The following is a 19,817-nucleotide window of genomic DNA, read 5'->3' as shown; positions in this document are numbered from 1 at the left end:
GAGAGGAAGTTCTTATGGAAGACTAAAAGCTTGGGCATAGCCATTCGCTTCAGGAGGAACATTGCCCTTTTTAGATTGCCCTGACAGATCGGTCAGAGACATACAGGCAATCTGGTCAGTGAAAAGCATTCCAGGTTCTGCCACTTATTAGCCATGTGACTTTGTCCAAGTCATTAAGTCTCAGAAAATTCCTTTGGGAAATGTGACTCTAAAGTCCTTGCCAGCACTTTGAAATCCATGTAATCAAAAGACAGTGATTCTTGAATGACCTTGTTATTAATTTTAGTTTTCATTTCTATGGACATTTAGATTTATAAAGAACTTTCCCTAGGACAACCTATGGTAGGACCAATATTACTGTTCTAAGTAGTTAAGCTTTCAGAGCTGGGAGTGACTTGCTCAGAGTCACAAAGAGACAGCGTTTGAATCTTGGTTCCAAATTTAGTGTTCCTTTCGCTAAGCAAAAAGAGACAAGGTCTCTAGAGGGAACTTGGAGGTTCTCCGCCCAAGTCTATCATCAGCTGACAGGACTATTTACAAAACCTCGGAATCCTTCAGCATTTTCTTTTCCCTCGAGGAGAGAACTCAATTCCTGAGTCATGTTTAATGGAAATGCTTTATCTTTTTTTTTAAAAAAAGACTTGAATTTTGCAACAGTTCTCATTCTGTTTATGTTATTTTCTCCCACTGTCACTTCTGCTTTTCAGATCTAATGTCAGTGTTGTGTTTGGTTACTAAGTGAAACTACTTGGAATGAATTAAATTCTGCCTCTATCGAAAGAGAAACTGTAATTTCCGGTGGAGGGGAAATAACAACACTCCAAGCCTTTCCCTCCAGCCTGAAGCAACAGTTTAAGAGATCTGAGGATTTCTATGAAGATCGATTTGTCCAAATGCTGAAGACTGGAAACTTGAAGTGACTTGGTTCAAGGATACAGTTACTTAGTAAAGAATCGAATTCAAACCCAAGCTGGTGAATTTATAGACTTTCAAAGAGGCACAAGAATTCGTTGGTGCCTCTAGTGGACCTGCAGGAGGCAAAAATTCTCTCCTACCCTGTAAAATCAGGTACTTTTGGCGTGTCCATTTAGACTTAGAAAATGTTTAGAATTTGATGGAACTTTAGAGATCAAGTAAAACCCTCTCTTTCACCTTATAGATGACGAAACCGAGACAGAGAGGAGGAACTTTTTAAAAAATGAGTTGCTCAAAGTTATTCATTAAGTTGCAGAATCAGGATTCAAATTTAGCTCTTTCTACTATCTCGCTTCTTTACATACGACTCTGCCTCCAGACTTTTCCTTAGTCGTTTGGGAGTTGGATAATTTTACCAATTTGAAATAAAATTGAGTTGAGCTTCCTAATGTGGTTGGAGACGGGGTCCGCTTCCTGGATGCGCGGGAGCATGTTGGGGTGAATACAACCCTAGCTACTTTAAGCTACCAGAAGGAGCGGACGGCCTAAGCAGGTGAGGGGCCGTGTGTGCCCCGGGGATCCGGAGTTGGGGGATCCTAACATTTTAGCCTGGAAGCCGCTTTACAGACTGATCGGAGGGAAAACTACGTGGAGCCCGAGGCTCGCAGGTAGTGGAACTCTAACTCCACACCTTTTGGTTCCAAGCCCAACGCCCTTTCCACTACTTCAGGGGCCTCTGGGGCGGCTGCGCAGGAGTGTCTAAGCAAGTAGCCTCAGCTTTGGGTGGGGAGAAGGCTACTCTGGGCCGGGGATGGGGACCGGGAAGGGGGAAGGGCAAGTCGGGTGTCCGATTAACTGATGGCCAGGTGTTATTTGCCGGGAGAGTAAAATTTCCAGGCTGGTGGGGGAGGCGGAGGAACAACTTGGAACTGGGACTGTCTCCACCCCAAAGCAGGGCGGACCAGCCCTACCCAGCCCAGCCCAGCCTGGCCCTGCCCAGTACAGTCAATACATGAATCACTGCCCAGTCCGCAGGGTGGCTCTGAACTCAGGAAGGGCAGAGCCTGGTGATTAGAGGCAGCTGCGCCCCCCGCTGCGGTAAGGAAGCCCCTGGTGGGGAGGGCTTCTGGGCTGCGGGCAGCACCAGCCGGGAGGGGTCCTAGGGGACCCACTGGTGCTCTGGCCTGTTCTCGGGTGGCTTCCTCAGCCCCACTGGAGTACTTGGCCTCGGGGTCCGCCTGAGTCCTAGGAGAGGACTCCTCGCTCCTCCAGGGCTCTGGCAGAGAAACAGGGAAACTGGGGATCCGGAGAGAGAGCAGCGCACTGTCAGTCCAAGGCTCCGCCCCCCATCTGGTCTTAATCTGGGTATGGGAGGCTCCTGGAGCCCGTGGTCCGGCTCCGCGGCGCTCTTTGCTGGGCCCCAGTACTTCCCCGCACAATGGGTGGCACAGGCAGGAGTGTGTGCCCCTGGGCAAGTGAGGCGGCAGGGAGATGCCCAGCTAGCCTTTTGGGGACACCGAGCAGGGAGCCGGGCAGTGGGCGTTCTCTGGGCCTTTTTGGTGCCAAAGAGGCTGTTAACTGCTCCTTGCACAATCCAGGGTTTTTAGATTTGAATTGAGTTCCATAGGGTGTGGGTGTTAGGCTTGCTGTGAAAGTCGGGAGCTCTTTGTCGAAATCCTAGCCCTGCTGACTATTGCAGCTCTCTCACTTGGTTGCTGTGAAGAAAGTGTGTAAACTTTAAAGTGCTATAAAAATGTAAGTTCTTAGTAGATAAAGGGGTCAAGAACCCTAAATTTGGAATCAGAGGGCCTGGGTTTGCCCCTGAAGCTGCTTGAATGTCAAAGAGAAAGTTATTTAACCTCTCTGGACCTCATTTTTCTGATATGTAAAATGAAAAGATTGTGCTTGATTGGAGTTCAATTTTTATATGGTTCATGAACACCTTTGGCATTCTGGTGAAGTCTATGGAGCCCTCAGAATAATGATTTTACTTCTATAAAATAAAGAGGAATACAAAGGAAATCAATTACATATGCTGAAATGCAGATATTTGCATGTGTATGTATGTATTATGTTACATATGTGTGTATTTATGGATCTCTGATTAAGAACTCCTGGGCTACAGTAATCTCAAAGACTAGAGACCAAATATATATTCTTTTCCCATTCTATTTCCTATCAGGCCAGAAAGGGTTAGGTACCTATAACTGCCATTGATACCTTAAGCAGAACTATTTTGCCTAAAGATGACAAATCATGTCAGTCATTATTACTTTAACTTTTTAAATAAAGAGTTTTCAGTTAAATCCTCCCAACTATTCTGGATTAGCTACAGTGAAATGGGAGAGGGAGTATGTTATGTGGAAGAGAAACAAGTCTGAAGTAGTGGGGAAAAAAGAAGTTGCCAAAAATAGAGCTTTGAAGTCACAAAAAATGGGCCAGCTCCTAAAAAAAAAAGTCTGATAGAAAGTGGAACCAAGGTGCTTCTTGGAGGAAACTAAATATTTGAAGATGATGGATGCATTTTAGGTCCAATAGAATACAGTTGTTGCAAAATATGCTGAATGCTGGAAGCAGCTAATAGGCTTGTATACTTAGGGGAGTGACAGAGCACCTACAAGTTAGCCAAGTGTTTTACAGACATCATTTCATTTGAGCTTTATAACAACTCTATAAAGTAAATATTATAAATATTATTATTTTTTCCCATTTTACAGATGAGGAAACTGAGGCAAACAGGGTAAAATGAATTGTGCAGGGTCCTACAGGTAATAAGTATCTGAGACCAAATTTGAACTCAGGAGGATGTCTTTCCTGACTCCAGGCCTGGCACTCAATCCACTTTGCCATTAATTGAAAAGGAAGACTGGAATCAAATAAAGTTAATCCCTATGCAGTTTTCATGGCTACACGTGTCATCACAGTTTTAGGAAAGGGAACAGAACAGTCAGATAGAGCATAAACCTGTGACTTTTCCTTTTATTTTCTCTTTGCTAGTATTTGGTTTAGGATGCTTTTCTTTTTTGAGAATCTGAAGAATGAGAGTTGTTCATGTCATTCCTCCCCCCCACACACACATTTACACATCTTTTAGGCTTTCAAGGATGGAGCGAAGGGGGCATATTTCTAGAATCATGACTTAGAACAAATTGATTTGCTTATGCCCACCCATTCATTTGTTTTCCCGGTAATATAGCTTAGTCTAATTCTTAAGCCCTTCCAAGTGTGGCAGCAGCTTTTGGCTAACATTCCAGATCTACTTTTAAATTTATGTCAGAATAATTTATTAACTAAGTCTTGGATTTTTTTTCACTCTATCAATCTACTTTTCCATCATCAGGAGGTACTTTCAGGCTGCTCCTGACACCCAATCTCATTCCTAACAATAGAGAAGCTATAGGATAAAGCACACTATATACATTCTCTATCTCCCACACCCCACATTTTTACATCAATGAAATCAGACTATGTGAACATCAGGGAGAACCTTGAAGTAGAAAGAAGCCACCCAAGTGCATGTCCGGTATGTTGGATGAAGGTAGGACACTTCCTTTGGAGAGTTGGTTCTGTTGCTAATTCAGAGTTGTGAGAATGAATTCACACAAATATTGAGTCTATTTCCTTTTCCAAAGAAAAAACATTCTTCAAATACAAATCCAGCTATACAGGACTGTAAGTTCTTTCTTAAACACATAGTAGAGGGAAGGGAAGCAGGGAAATGGCTAGAGGCAGGAAAGGTTTCTGAGGTAGGTCTTTAAATCTCAGCTCCTGGTTTGTTCTTGTTTGCTGTGTCCATGTTTTTACTCAGATATTATGTACAATATTCCACCCCCATGGCCTCTTATATAGGCAAGGATTAGGGGTAGATGCCTTCTCATATATCTCCTCTTTGTGGATAAGTTTGTTCATTATTAAATTGTTTATTTTGTTGTTGCTCTTGCTATTTACATAATTTCAGTCCTTGTTTTTATATTATTTTCTTATTTCTGCTATTTCACTTCAGCCTCATTCACCTTTTTCTATGCTTCCTTGTATTCATCTTATCCTTTATTTCTTACAGCACGGTATCATTCTATTATATTTATGTACCATAGCTTATTTAGTTACTTCCTAATTGATGGGCACAGGACCTATCATAGTAGGTGCTATATAAATGTTAGCTATTATTTATTATTAGAGTTTTTTTTTCAATTTTAGTTTCAAACCTAATATTCTTGATTAAAAGAAAAATGATTATTTTCATCTGTTATTAGAGTTCCTCAGGGAATTCCTGAAGCAAATTCTGCAGAGCAAGGGTTTGTTGTTGTGGTGGTCATTATAGTGGTGGTCCTTGTTTAGCCTTCATTGTTGATCTGAGGGCAGTCCTAATCAACAGGGATTTTAATTACTACCTGCTATGTCTTAGGCACTATACTAACACCTGGGGATACACAGTGCTACAGGTAAATGGGGGGACTTAAGAAGGAAAAGCATATCTTTTGGATGGGTATATGACAAAATTTAACAAGGTGATTTTTTTGTTAGAGTTCTAGCAACTGGGGAATTAGGAAAGGTAGGGTTTGAGCTGAGTGCTGAAGAAAAATAAGTAATTCCAAGAGGTAGAGATGAGGAGAATGTATATTTTAAACATGGGGCACAGACAGGGTAAATGAGGGAAAATTGAGTTACATGCAAGGGGAACGGAATTAGACCATAAATTGTATATAAGAAAAAAATGAAAGTTTGCAGAGAGATAGAATGCAATTCTAAGAAGAACTGAGATCAAATCTGTCCTCAGACATTTACTAGCTGGGTATCCCTGGGCAAGTCAGTCCCTTAATCCTTAGTCTTATTATGAGGACTTCTGTAAAATGAACTGGAGAAGGAAACAGCAAGCCCCTCCAGAATATCTGCCAAGAAAAACTCAGTTGATCAACAAAGAGTAGAAAGAGAAGATCTGGCTTTTAAAATAATCTCTCTGATCTTCGTCAAATCATTGTCCCTTCTTAGTGACTTAATACATAAAACAGGGAAAATCAAAACAGCTTTGCAAGCAGTACTAAGTCTGGAAAGGTAGGTTTGAGACCTGGTTATGAAGGGCTTTTAAGTGTCAAACAAAGGACTTTGTATTTGATCATAGAGGTAATAGGGAGTCACTAGAAGTTAGTGAGCAGAGGAGTGACATGGTCAGACTGGTACTTTAGGAAAAATACTTTGGTAGTTTTGTAAAGGATGAATTGGAGTAGGGTGGGAGGAAACAGGAAGCCATTTAGGAGAAATTGTAACACTTGAGGTGAAAGATGATGAGGTCCTAATACAGAATGGTGACTGTATGACTGGGGAATAGGAGTTGGGCACAGGAAATGTAGAGATAAAATGACAAGACCTTTCCACAATGGGTCCAGTCAAACTGGTCACATGCCACCAGAGGACATCAAGTTGATGCACTGGTGTAGTGATGTAGCAAAGCCCTTTTGGCCCAGGATCTGCTCTTTTTCTATTTTTCTTCTGTGCTTTCTATTTACTTACCCAAGGGAAAGCCTTTCCAAAATCCACACAGCCTCTGCCACTCCCAAACTCAGACCTTGGACTGAATTAATAGAAGTAAAAACTAAATAACGATCGTTGTACTGGGGAAAAAATAGTATGATTTTCTTTTTGGTGGTACTTGTAGTACTGAACTCAGAGTCCCATAAAAATTAAAGCTAAGAGGGAACTTAGAGATCATCTGTCCTCATCATTAGAGTAGATACAGAATTAATGTTGGTTAAATTAAATAAATCCAGCCAAACCTTCAGTACTACTTGCAAAGCTGTTTTGATTTTCCCTATTTTATGTATTAAGTCACTAAGAAGAGAAAATGATTTGATGAAGATCAGAGAGATTATTTTAAAAGCCAGATCTTCTCTTTCTACTCTTTCATTAGGATTCCTTCAAGGCTTCCCACTGCCCTGCAGCTTTAGGGTATAGGGAGCTAGCTGAGTTGGGACAGTAGATAGAGCACCAGGTCTGGAATCAGAAAGACCTGAGTTCAAATTCAGCCTTAAACACTTAACTTAGCTGTGACTCTGGGCAAGTCACTTGACCCTGTTTACCTCAGTTTCCTCATCTGTGAAATGAGCTGGAGAAGAAACTGGCAAACCACTCCAGTACCTTTGCCAAGATTACTACAAATGGGATCACGAAGAGTAGAAACAACTGAACAGTAATAGTATATATCCTGAGTGTCTACAAAATATTGATTTAGAACTGGAACATCTAGACAGTAATGAGGAAACTGAGACCCTGATATCTTAAAGTGATTTGGGGGCATGATTACAAGGTTAGTAAATGTCCAAGACCATATTCAAACTCAGGTCTTCCTGACCTTAAGACCAGAAATTGATCTTCAAAGCCCTACTGTTTGATTTTTTCTTGGATATTCCAAAATGTTTTAAAAGTTTTATTGATGCTTCTGTTACACCATAGTCATTTCTTAGTAGTAATCCTTTTATACTCTCCCCTACTGAACTTTACCTTGTAACAAAGACTAGTTAAGGTGCAATTTGTCCTACTTTCTAGTACACAGAACATTATAAATGATCAATAAATGTTTACTGATTGAATGCTTGGGTCTAAAATCCTAAGATCTAGCTTCTAATGCTTACTACCTTGGGCAAATCACTTTCCCTTCCTATACTTCAGTGATCTGTAAAAAAGAGGAGTCTGAATTAGGTAGATAGCCTATGGTATCTCTTCCAGCTCCAGATGTATGACCCAAAGTAAAAGCAACCAATTCATCAACTTCTAGCTTTGACATTTTTTGAGGGTTTTTTTTTAGGTTTTTGCAAGGCAAATGGGGTTAAGTGGCTTGCCCAGGGCCACACAGTTAGGTAATTATTGTCAGGTCAGATTTGAACTCAAATACTTCTGACTCCAGGGCCAGTGCTTTATCCACTGCTCCACCTAGCCGCCTGACATCATTTTTTGAAGAAGGACACTTGAAGAGGTTCAGGATAGCTTAGTTTCTGGGTATTCAATCCAGAGTACATGGGTCAGTCAAGTATAACCCATCTGATCCCAGAGCATGCCTGCCTGTGGTTTTCCTGAGTAGTTGGTAATATTCTCACTAGAATTAAAATTATTTTTTGGTTTGTTTTGGTTTTTTTTTTTTTTGACAAGTCAATGGAGTTAAGTGTCTTCCCCAAGATCACACAGCTAGGTAATTATTGTGTCTCTTGAACCCAGGTCCTCCTGACTCCAGTGTTAGTGTGCTATCCACCACACCACTTAGTTGCCCCTAAGAATTACAATTCTAAATGACCCAAATGGCATTGAAAAGACACCCTGAGCTGCATTCTGTCTCTCTGCAAACTTCCATTTGTTTTTCCTAATTCTGCCTTCTGAGGATATGCAGAATTCTAACTAAGCAGATGATTCTCAGGTCTACTTGTCCAGGTATGAACTCTTTCCTGTCCTCCAGTCTCACAATCTCTCTACTTTTTTAGACATCTTCAACTGGATGTCCCTTAGACACTTCAAACTCAGCACATAAAAAATTGAATTTATTATCTTTCCTCCAAATCTTCTCCTCTTCCTAACTTCCCTATTGTTGTCAATCATCCAAGCTTATGATGTCACTATCATCCTTGATTCCTCATTCTCTCTTATTCTCCAATCCAATTAGTTGTTAAATCCTGATATTTCTACCTTCCCATCATCTCACTTCTATGCCCTCTTCTGTCCTCTAACACTGACACCAGTCTGGTGAAGATCTTATCACCCCTTGCCTGAATTTTTGTACTATCTGGATAATTGTCTCTGAGCCTCTCCCTACTCCAGTTCCTCTTCCACTCTGCTGTCAGAGAGAACCTCCTAAAACAGACATCTGACCTTGTCATATACTCTTTCCCCTCCCCATTTCCCCCCATTCAGTAAACTCCAGTGGATCCTTATTCCCTCCAAGATCAAATGCAAACATCTTTGACTCTTAAAGCCCTTCATAACCTGATCCATGCTATCTTTTCCAGGTTTTTAATCTAATATCCCTCTACCCCAAATTCTGTTATCTGGTGACAGTGACCTCTTTGCTTTCCTCATTCCTAACTCAGCATTTTCAGTATCTTTTCCCCATTCCTGGATTTCTCTCCTTCTTCATCTCTGCCTCCTGACTTTCCTCAATTCTTTTCATGTCCAGTCTAAATATCTACCTATTGCAAGAAACCTTTTCCATTCTTCCCTGAGACAGTTTCCAATTTATCCTGTGTACATTTTGTTTGTACATGCTTGTTTGCATATCCCCCCTCCATTATTAGACTGTCAGCTCCTTGAAGGCAGGGAATTGTTTTTGTTTTTCTGTGTATCCCCAAAGCATAGCTTAGACCCTGGCCATGGTAGGAGCTTAATAGATGCTTATTGATTTGACTGACATTTTCTTTCACATTATAATCTTTTGCATAATTGATTATAGTTATCTTGTCCCCCAGAGTAACTTAGCACAACTAGGACAAAGTAGACAATAAATGTTCATTGATTGACTGATGAGTCTTCTTCTTCAGGCTAAACATTTCCTAGTTACTTTAACCATTCCTCACGTAAAACAATTTCAAGGTTCTACAATATGATGGCTACTCTCCTTTGATATGACTCATCTTATCAATGACCTTCCTAAAGTATGGTGCCCAGGAAGGACTATAACATTCCCTGCCATTGCCTTCCTTTTCTTCAGGAGAGTTGCTGTACCTTTCCCCTCTCATGCCACACCCCTTCCTTTTTTCTTTTCTTTTTGTTATGTTGTAATCAGTATGCAATCTTCCTTAAGGATTAAGAACTCTGGTTTCCACGTGTGTGTTCATTTGCTTTGTAATGAACTTGGTTTTCACACAAGTCTTGTGACTTTGTGATTGCTTATTGATAGTTACTTTAGTTTCTGTGAGCCTTCATTTCTTCATATATAAAAATGAGGTTTTGGACAAAATGACTTTTGAGGTCTAAATTTAAAACTATGATTCTACATCCTATGAAAACAGTATGCCTTCAGGCAAAGAAGGATCTTCTGAGGTAGGTTCTCTGGACTTGGATTCAGATGGCTGTGTCCCCTCTCTGCTATTTATTAGTTGTGGAATCATGGACCAAGTCAGTTCACCTCACTAAATCTCCATTTCCTCATTTACAAAATAGGAATAATAATACTTGTCTGTTTCTTCATAGAATTACTATGAGGAAAACACATGATTAAATCATAAAGTGATAAAGAACATTGTTATATGAGGTTCCATTTTTGTACTTGTATATGGGGGGGGATAATGAATTTTTTATTTCCTATCATCATAAGAAAGTTCTCTAACCTGCCTTTTTAGTGTTCCTGGACCCTATCTAAATAGGCAAAAATCTGTTCTAGATTCAACAAGATCATTTTTACTTCTCTGGTGAGGCTCTGCTAATATATTTGCTCCAAACCACAATGGATTGCTTTAGAGAACTGGTATGGTTATCAATATGACTTCCTGAATTGAATGTGATAGAATCAGGACCTGAACACATATACTTGGGAAGTGAAACTGTGAGTATGATTGCTTAACTATTTACTATCAGAGCCCTTAGAAGAACCATGGAGAAGGGGAGGAGTATTAGAGATGGAAAAATGTCCTAATATTTTTAAAAATTAAGATCTAATTATATTAAGCTATAAGACTAGGGAAATTTACTAATTCCTTGCAAAATTCTAGAATAGCTTATTAAAAAGATAGTTTATCAGGACTTAGAAAGGGAATTAGTCTTCACTTTAAGTCCTCATGCATTCATTAACAAGTCATGACAGATCTACCCCAGTTCTTTTTTTGACAAGGTTCCCAAAGAAGAGATTGTTATAAATAAATTATACTTGAATTTCAACAAGGTTTTTGGCTATCTCTCATGATTTCCTTGTGAATAAAATGGAGGTGGAGGGTGGAGAATAGAACTATAAAGGTGGATTTGGAAGTGGTTGTATAATCAACCAGTTAGTCGATCTTTAAAACCCTCTAAACAAGTGCCACAGGGCTCTAAATTTGACCTAGTTTCATTAGGCATTTTTATCAAGGATTTGATAAAAGTAATAGACAACATCTTAAAAATATATAGATAATACAAAAATGAAAGGGATGGCTAATTAGATATGTGCTTTCCTCATAGTAATTCTATGATGAAACAAGTATTATTATCCCTATTTTGTAAATGAGGAAATGGAGATTTAGTGAGGTGAATTAACTTGGTCCATGATTCCACAGCTAATAAATAGCAGAGAGGGGACACAGCCATATGAATCCAAGTCCAGAATATGGGTGCTAAAGGATCTAGATGAGCCAGAACAATAGATTGAATCATAATTATTATGGTTTATAACTACATTTTTGGCATTTTACAGTTTATAAAGTACTTTTCTCACTAGAGTTAAGTAGGGTAGTACAAGTATTACCATACCTATTTTATAGATTAGGAAAAGAATGACTGGCTCATCACCAGAAATGACAAATCTGGAACTAGAACCAAGATCTCCTGATAACATAGGCAGCTTAGTAAAGGGGAAAGAGTGTTAGAAGCTGATATTAATAAGAATCAGTTTGAAGTCCTGTACTTTAGTTAAAAAATCAACTGCATAATAGGTTGAGGGGGTGTGTGGATAGACAGCAATTTACATAAAAGAGACCTGGAAGTTTTGTGGACTATGAAATCAATATTATAGTAAAAATCTAATATGACATTGTGGTGTTTTTTTTAAAGCTAGTCATTAACAGAAATAATGTGTTTAGATTGAAGGGAGTGATTGTCTTTTTGTGCTCTGTTCTGGATCAGAGCAAATCAAATCAATTTAGTTCAATACAGCAAACTCTGATTCATTGCTGGTTCATTCTGTGTGGATCAATGTTCTCAGTGTAATTATTGTCTTCATTTTTTGGCACCTGGATTGTGACATGACTTCCAACCCTGTCATTTTGTGGATCAACTGAAGGAAATAAGAAAGTTTATTTATAGTAGAGAAGACTTAGGGGAGAAATATTTGAACAGTTATTTGTCAGAAGAGAGATAGTGCATCTAGAAGCAATGGGTGGAAATTACCTGAGTTTCAACTCAATGTGAGCAAGGTCTTAGGAACAAGGAGAGCTGTTCAAAAGCAGAGTTCTGTATCACTGTAGTCCTTCCATTGGTGGTTAGAGATGATGCTTTTGGGGAGCTTGTGCAGATGCTACAGATGACTTCTAACATCCTCCCTTCCAACACCAACATTTATTGATTCCCTGATTTTGCAGTTGAGATCAGAAAAGGCTTCGTAGAGGTTTTGATATTTTGAACAAAAAATTACTGGACTTGAGAAGAGAGTATATTATTGCCTGAGGCAAGTGTGAGATCCCAGACCTTTTAAAAAGCAGTGGACCAAGTTCCACAGGATTGTCTACTGTAATGAAGCAAACTATTGAAATACAATTATCTACTGTAATAAAGCAAACTACCAATAACTGTTTGCTATGGAACATTTCTGGACAGAAAGTAGTAGTTCAACTGTGGTTAGGTTACAGAGCATTTCAACTGGTTGGTGTGGGTAATAATGATATTATTTGACTGATATTGAAGAATCTTAACTCATTTTGAAGATAAAATCTGCCTTCCTAGTAATAGTCTTTACCATAGCCTGTATTTTAATATACAGTGGATGATACTGCTTCATATTCATAAGGCTTACATATTTACATTTAAGGAAAAGGAAAACTAATGTGTTTTCCTTGTTTTATACATCGAACTTTATCCAGATACTGGAAATCTGTCTTTCTACAATTTCCTTTATTCAAAAAAGACTCAATATTAATATACAATAGAAGGTCACCAGAATTTCCATTGCATGAAGCAGCATAATTAAGAATCTTTTCTAAAAAAATATTCTGCACCCCAGAACTAAGTTCAATTCTCCCTTACAAATGAGAACTTCTGATAATGTTTCAGACTGAGTCTAATATTTTTGATTCTTAAGAGTTTAAAATTTGAACCTTTTAAAAATGCAATTTTAAAACTTGAATTGAAATCCAGTTGAAAATATTTATGAACAAAATTTATCTTGATAAAATTACTAGTAAGGTTTCAGCCAATGTTTAAAAAACCCAACTATAGGGCTTTTAAAATTTGCTTTTTTCATATTTTTATTGACCTATATTCCATATTTAAAAGTTCATGTTTTCAATCCAGAAATATTTTCCCTATTTTAACTATAAAAACTGAAATAAATTGCAGAAAGTAAAGAGTTGTATTTGCATGAAAATAGTGACATGATCTAGTAATTTTTAGTAAATATGATTGAGTTTTGGTTGTTGTTTTTAAAGTCTGCACAGCTTCCCAAATGCAAACCATTCTGGTCCCTTATTTTAACGTGATTTTGGGACCAGATCTTTTTGCTTATCTGTAGTACCTGTCCAGAGACGTGAAGTTAGACTAATTCAATGGATTATCGAGACAAACTTTCTTCAGTGATAGTAGATCCAATTAATAAGTCCACGTGATGCTGATAAAATTATCTTGACTCAATGAAGTTAGCATGTTTTCCAAATAGGCCCATCTGTAGGGCCTTACTTTTGTTGAAGGAGTTCTTAACTTTTTTTTGCCATGGACCCCCTTGGCAGTTAGTGCCAAGGTCTATGGCTTCTTTCTCAAAATAATGGTTTTAAATGCATGAAATAAAATATATAGGACCACAAAAAAACCCAATTATCTTGAAATACAATTATCAAAATATTTTTAAAATCCTACAAGTTCATGGACCCAAGGTTAAGAACTCCTAATTACAGAACATTTTCTATGAGATTCATAAATATCTTTGATAAGCAAATTTCCTCATTTTATGTCTCACTTGATAATGAAAACTAAAGGATCTCTGACCACCTTAATCTCTGGCTTCATCTAGCAAGGAATCTCATGTGATCATCATATGCTTCCTACATTGTAATAAAAAAAAATGTTTGACTAAAAAAGGAGGTAGGTGGGTAAGGTAACCAGAGCAAGGGATAACATAGCAGAGACCAGCTGTTTCACTGATGTAGTGGGGTTTAGTTAACTACCCTCAATTTTAGCCTATGTGGAATGATCATTCCTATCTCTTCTGTGACTAGTCCATTTTTCTCATCCAGGAGTTTGTTCTGACATTTCCTTTTAAATTTCCAAAATTGTAGCATCTTTGTCATTAATTAAAAAGTTAGCTAATTACTTATTTAATAAACTAAAGAAACCACTTTTCCTATAAATGTTATGCACATACATACCTTTTCATTTTCTTGGCTTAATTCAATGTCATCGTTGTATACTATATAATTTATTAACAATCTCTAACCATCGTTACTATTATAGTTTTCAAATCTGGAAACACATTTCTGCCATCCATTTCTCTCAGAATATTAATTGATTCTATTCAAGAATATTTCTTGTTTCTTCACAAAATAAGAATTCAAACAGTTCTCCAAGGTAAGTTCTCTTCTTCCTTTTTTTTTCCTCTTGGTACCTTAGTCATTCTCTCTTCAATCATAATAGGTAATTATCCAGAAAAATAATTCAACCCTTAAGTTCCTCACAGATTCTTCATCGAATGACATAAGCTCTCATTCTAATATACCAATGCCTCCTAAAGATAAAGTGTCCATAGTTTCTGTGAAAGACACTGTTGAAGCTGGTGTTACGCTTGTTTCCACAAAAAGGTGAAAGATCCCTAAGGCTCCTAATGGATTGAATGGATCTCCTGTGGAAGATTTATGCAAGGAAATTTACAAGAATCCTATTGGATGAGAAGGCTTTTATCTTAACCAATGAGGTCATAGATCCATCAAGGTTTTGAAATACTTAAACATATAACAAAGACTTCTGAGTGTGCTCATGGGAAGGGCTTTACTAATTGGAACTAAGGAAAGTTTCTTGGAGGAGATGGCATTTGAGTTGAACTTCAGGAAGATGTTAATAATATCATATGAAACTCTTAGCACTTTATAGTTTACAAAAGACTAATTACACACATTATAGGTCATTTGATCCTTACACCAGCCTACTACAATATTGGTTAGGGTCTACATTATAATCCCTGTTTAACAAATGAGGAAATTGAGAGAGAGGTCTTATTGACTTACCTACATCATCCTAGGGTTCATAAACAGTGCAGTAAGAACTTGGACATGGGTTTTCTGACTCTCAGTTCTTTTTACCATTGTCTCCATTATATCATGTTAACTCTCTAACCACCCGAGACCTGTGGGTCACATACAGCCCTCAAAGCCCATTCATGTGACTTAGTGCTCCCAATGTTATCCATTAACCATAGGTATTATAGGTTACACTGTAGTCATAAATATATAAATATTGAATTCTATATATGACTCTTGACAGTGTTTGTTAGGTGATGCAGCCAGAAGAGCTAAAAGATTGGACAGCTATGTTTTAAAGTATCGTACAAAGACAAAGTGGCTAGAAACTTATAGACATAATCTGGGATGAACGATCATTTACATTAATAGTAGTTTCTTGTTTGTACCTCTAATGTATTTGATAAGTAGAGGCATTGTAATACATCTAGTTGGAGAATTTTAGTCAGAAGTCTTCTTTAAGGCAGACATAGACTTAGGAATGGATGATACTAAGCTATCTCTCATGAATTTTTCATATTAAGTCACTTTGGTTCTCTTCAAAATCAAGCCCATGATTTATACTTTATTTGATAAGCAAGATTTTTAGCTTGATAGGACCAGTGAATCAAGACAGTTAGTTTTGAAGTCATATGTATTATACATTAGAGAGAATAAGCTGGAGATGTGGACTTGAGTTAGGAGAGTATTGCAATAATCTTGGTAAAAGAGAATGAGGATAAGCAGTAATGGAAATCTGAACTAGAACATCGTGGAACTAGTAAAGAGAAAATGGGTTTGAGACAATGTAGAACAAATGTTTATGTATTACCTATACCAGATTGCTTGCTCTATTAGTATAAAAGGAGGGAAGGGTGAAAAGTAGAAAACTTTACCAAAAATGAGTATTGAAAATTATCTTTACATATAATTGGAAAATAAATAAATTTATATTTTAGAAAAGAGACATTGTGGAGATGAAAGGCTGCTGCTTTCCCAGGATCATATAGTTAAGTAATTATCAGAGATAAGATTTGAACCCAGGTCTTTCTGACTACTAGACTTGTATCTAGTAGCTGTCCATATTTTCATACTGCCTAAGAACTGAAGACAACAGAGAATTAACCAGATATGGATCATTGGGAGGATGGTTGTGCTGTTGATGTTTTGGAAGTTAGGAAGAAGCACAAATTTCATGGGAAATTGAAGTCAGTTTCAAGAGCTTGTAATGCCTTTGGCATTGAGACTTTGGAAAAGAGTTCACTTCTAGGGACAGAGATATGTTTGTGTAAAGGCTGGTATCATTGAATTGATTCTGTTTACCATTGAACTTGGAGGGAGTCTGTTTCAATGGAGGTTGCTATCAGAAGCTAAACTGCAGAGGGTTGAACAATGAACTGGGTGGGAGAGAGAGTATAGGTAGAAATGTTGGTTCCAAATGACCTGAGGTTAAAACACATTCTTCATTTTTGTTTTTGTTTTTTTGCTTTTCTGTAAGGTAGTGAGGTTAAGTGACTTGCCCAAGGTCATACAGCTAAGTAAGTATTAAATGTCTAAGGCTAAATTTGAACTCAAGTCCTCCTGACTACAGGGCTGGTGCTCTATCCACTGTGCCACCCACATTCTTTATTAAAAATGGTAAACTCTTGAATGAGAAGTTTCTTTTAATGTTGGGTACAATCACTAGAATTTTTTTTAATGGAAAGATATTATGTGAAAGTTGTTTATTTGATGGAAAATGAAATGACAGATCAACCACTCTTATTTTTGCCAAGAAAATCTCACAGACAGTATGTCACATGGATCACAAGGAATCAGACCCAACTAAATAAGAACACATATTTATTAGAAAGTGATAGTTTTGTCAATAATACATTGCCAAAAAATTGGTAAAAAGAAAATGAAAGCAACGAATGTAGACAGTACAATTGAAATGTAAACTCTGAGTAAACACAAATGACAACCATTTTGGGGTTCCTACAGTCCAACCCAGTTCTTAGGCCCCTGCTTGGTCAAATAATGGAGTGGATCTTAGAATCAAAAAAACCTGGTTCTTGTCCTGGTTGTACTTTTTTTTGCTAATTGTGCAACATCGGACAAATCACTTAACTTTCAATCTCCCAAAATCTATATCATCAGAGTTATTTTAAGAATTAAATGAGATAACATGTGAAAATGCTTTATAATCTGAAAACACATTAGAAAATTGAGGTATGATGACTGGGCTAAGAGCTGCCCCTTTCCTGCCTTCCCCCTTCACAGACTTCTCAAGAATGCACGGGTGGAGCCTGTTTTTTAATTAGGAGTGAATCAGACCCTCCTATATTTCCACAAACCAAAAAACCCAACATAAGGCCATCTGCCAGTTTAATGACTCACTCACGGGAAAACAGGCTACAGTGGAACATATTCAAACTTTCATGTACTGCTTTTTAAAAAAGCATTTCTTTTTTTATTTGTATAAAACTTGAAATTTACAAATAATCTATCATTTCTTTTTAGTTTTGGCAAAATAATCAGGGTTAAGTGACTTGCCCAGGGTCACAAAGCCAGTAAGCATCAAGTGTCTGAGGTCAGCTTTGAACTCAGGTCTTCCTGACTCCAGGGCTGGTACTCTATCCACTGTGCCACCTAGCTACCCATCTATCATTTATTTTTGAAAGATATTATCAGTATCCTTTGTGGGTGAAATTCTTGTTTGATGGTTGTCACTTGACTTTTAGGGTAGGTTGTTGAGTAGAGTATTAATTGATGTAAGAGACTCCTCAAAAATCAGGGTCCCCATTTTTAATTTATTCTTTCAAGCTCAGGATCATTGTATATTAAAGCAGGACCTTAGAGACTGGCTGTTCTCTATAGGTTTGCTGGAGTCAGTTCACACTACCCCTCCAGGGACTATTCAATTTTCAGTATGAGCATTTATACTTTAGAAAATCCACAAATCAGGGCACCATTTATTGTTGTGTTTGTTGTCTAGATTTAAGAAGGTGATGAAGAGATGGGAATAAGCCTTTATATAAGCACTAACCTCTCTGCTAAATGCTTTTACAAATATCTCATTTGATCCTCCTAACAATTCTGTGAGCTAGATGCTGTGCCTATCTCATTTTTGAGGCTAACAGGTGTTCGTTGATTTGTCCAGGGTCATATAGCTGGTGTCTGAGGTCAGATTTGAACTCAAGTCTTTCTGATTCAGGGTCCAGCCATTGTACCCCTTAGTCACCACTAGAAAATGTTAATAATGCAGCTTAATCCTTATTTCCTGCTTCAGAGAGCTGTTTGATATATTTTATAGCATATCCCTGCTGTCTTTCAACTCTTCATCTGACAGATCAGGAACCTGAGACTCCAAGAAAGGGGGTGACTTGTTTAAGCTTAATAAATGCTTCCCCCGCTTCTTTCCTAAGGCTACACAGATAGTAATTAATGGAGCTGGGAGCCAAACCCAAGTGTTCTAACTCTGGATTTAGTTTTTCTTTCTAGAACAGGACTCTTACTTTAAAGAGAGGTGGGTCTTCCTTTAGGAGAACTGTGATTTTGTAAGCAAGTTGTCATTTGCCCAAGCTGTACACAGTTGTGATGGGCTAGATTCTGTCACACCCTTCAGCCTTCATCCTTTCAGGTCAATGAGTCTTTTTCCTTTTTAGTTTGACTTCATGTAATCTGCTCCATTATGACTCTGGATTGGTTTTTTTTTTTTTTGCAAGGCATTGGAGTTAAGTGACTTGCCCAGGGTCATACAACTAAGTAATTATTAAGTGAGGTCGAATTTGAACACAGATCCTCCTGACTCCAGGGCAAGTGTTCTATTCACTGCATCACCTAGCTGCCCCTCTGGATTGTTTTTTAGAGAGGGATTGTGATACTGTGGAAGGAGAGGGGCACATGGAATCAGGGGACCTGAGCCTTTCCATGGAGAAAGCATTAGAGCCATTCTGTTTGACTCTATAGGACAGAACCAGGAGCAATGATCAGAAACAGCAAAGAGGTCAGATTCAGGATTACTGTCAGAATAATCACAGTGATTGCTGTCCAAAATTGGTATAGATAGTCTACTTTTGGTGATGGTAGTGAAGGAGGAATTAGTTTGTTCTCCCTCTTGGAACAAAGACCAAATAACCTTAAGGGACAGTTAGGTGGTACAATGAGGCAGCAAGATGGACCAGTAGATAGAACGCCAGACAAGACAGAAAGGTTCACATCTGTGAGTTCAAATCTAGCCTCTGACACTTACTGGTGTATGATGCTGGACAAGTCCCTTAACACTGTTTTTCTTAGTTCTCTCTGTAAAATGAGCTGGAAAAAGAAATAGCAACCACTCTAGTGTCTTTGAGGAGACCCCCAAATTGTGTCACAGTCGAACTGGACGACAGCATAGTATAGTGGATAGCACAGTGGATAGACTTGGGGTCAAGAAGACCAGAGTTGAGGTCCTTCCTCCCTAAGGAAATCACTCTTTCAATCTCCATTTTCTCATCTATAAAATAGGAATACTAATACTAATAATAAAAATAATAATAATGATGATATCTACCTCCCAGAGTTGATATAAGGATCTAAAGAGATGATGTATTTGTAGCTCTTTCCAAACTTTAAAAGTGCTATATAAAAACTTATCATCATCACCATCACCACCACCACCACCATCATTATTAATTATTATTTTTATTACAATCTGTTCTTGAGTATATTGTGGAAGAGATTTTTTTTTCTGGTGAAGGTTGGGTGAGATGACTGATGAGGTCCCGTTCAAGTAATATTCTGTGATTCTGTGCTTTCTTTGGATTCCCTGTATGAACCTTGGTTTCTGAGCCTCAA

General features: G+C 38.0%; 1 protein-coding gene across 5 annotated transcripts in view; it reads left to right on the top strand.

Annotated features, from left to right (window-relative positions):
* The first annotated feature begins 784 nt into the window (after positions 1–784).
* ANXA4 (annexin A4) overlaps positions 785–19,817 on the top strand; it is a 64,370-nt gene continuing 45,337 nt past the window's right edge. Inside the window, exons 1-2 of one of the 5 annotated variants that reach the window (XM_074207757.1) lie at positions 1,781–2,013; positions 10,274–10,435. The gene's annotated coding sequence lies outside the window, so the exon portion shown is untranslated. Of the gene's footprint in view, positions 1,069–1,479; positions 1,584–1,777; positions 2,014–10,273; positions 10,436–19,817 lie in introns of those variants that run through there. The other 4 variants (XM_074207754.1, XM_074207762.1, XM_074207764.1 and 1 more) reach the window with 4 other exon arrangements.

This window comes from Macrotis lagotis, chromosome 1 (genome assembly GCF_037893015.1).
Source record: "Macrotis lagotis isolate mMagLag1 chromosome 1, bilby.v1.9.chrom.fasta, whole genome shotgun sequence".
Classification (NCBI taxonomy): domain Eukaryota; kingdom Metazoa; phylum Chordata; class Mammalia; order Peramelemorphia; family Peramelidae; genus Macrotis; species Macrotis lagotis.
This window is presented reverse-complemented; position numbering and strand designations above follow the sequence as displayed.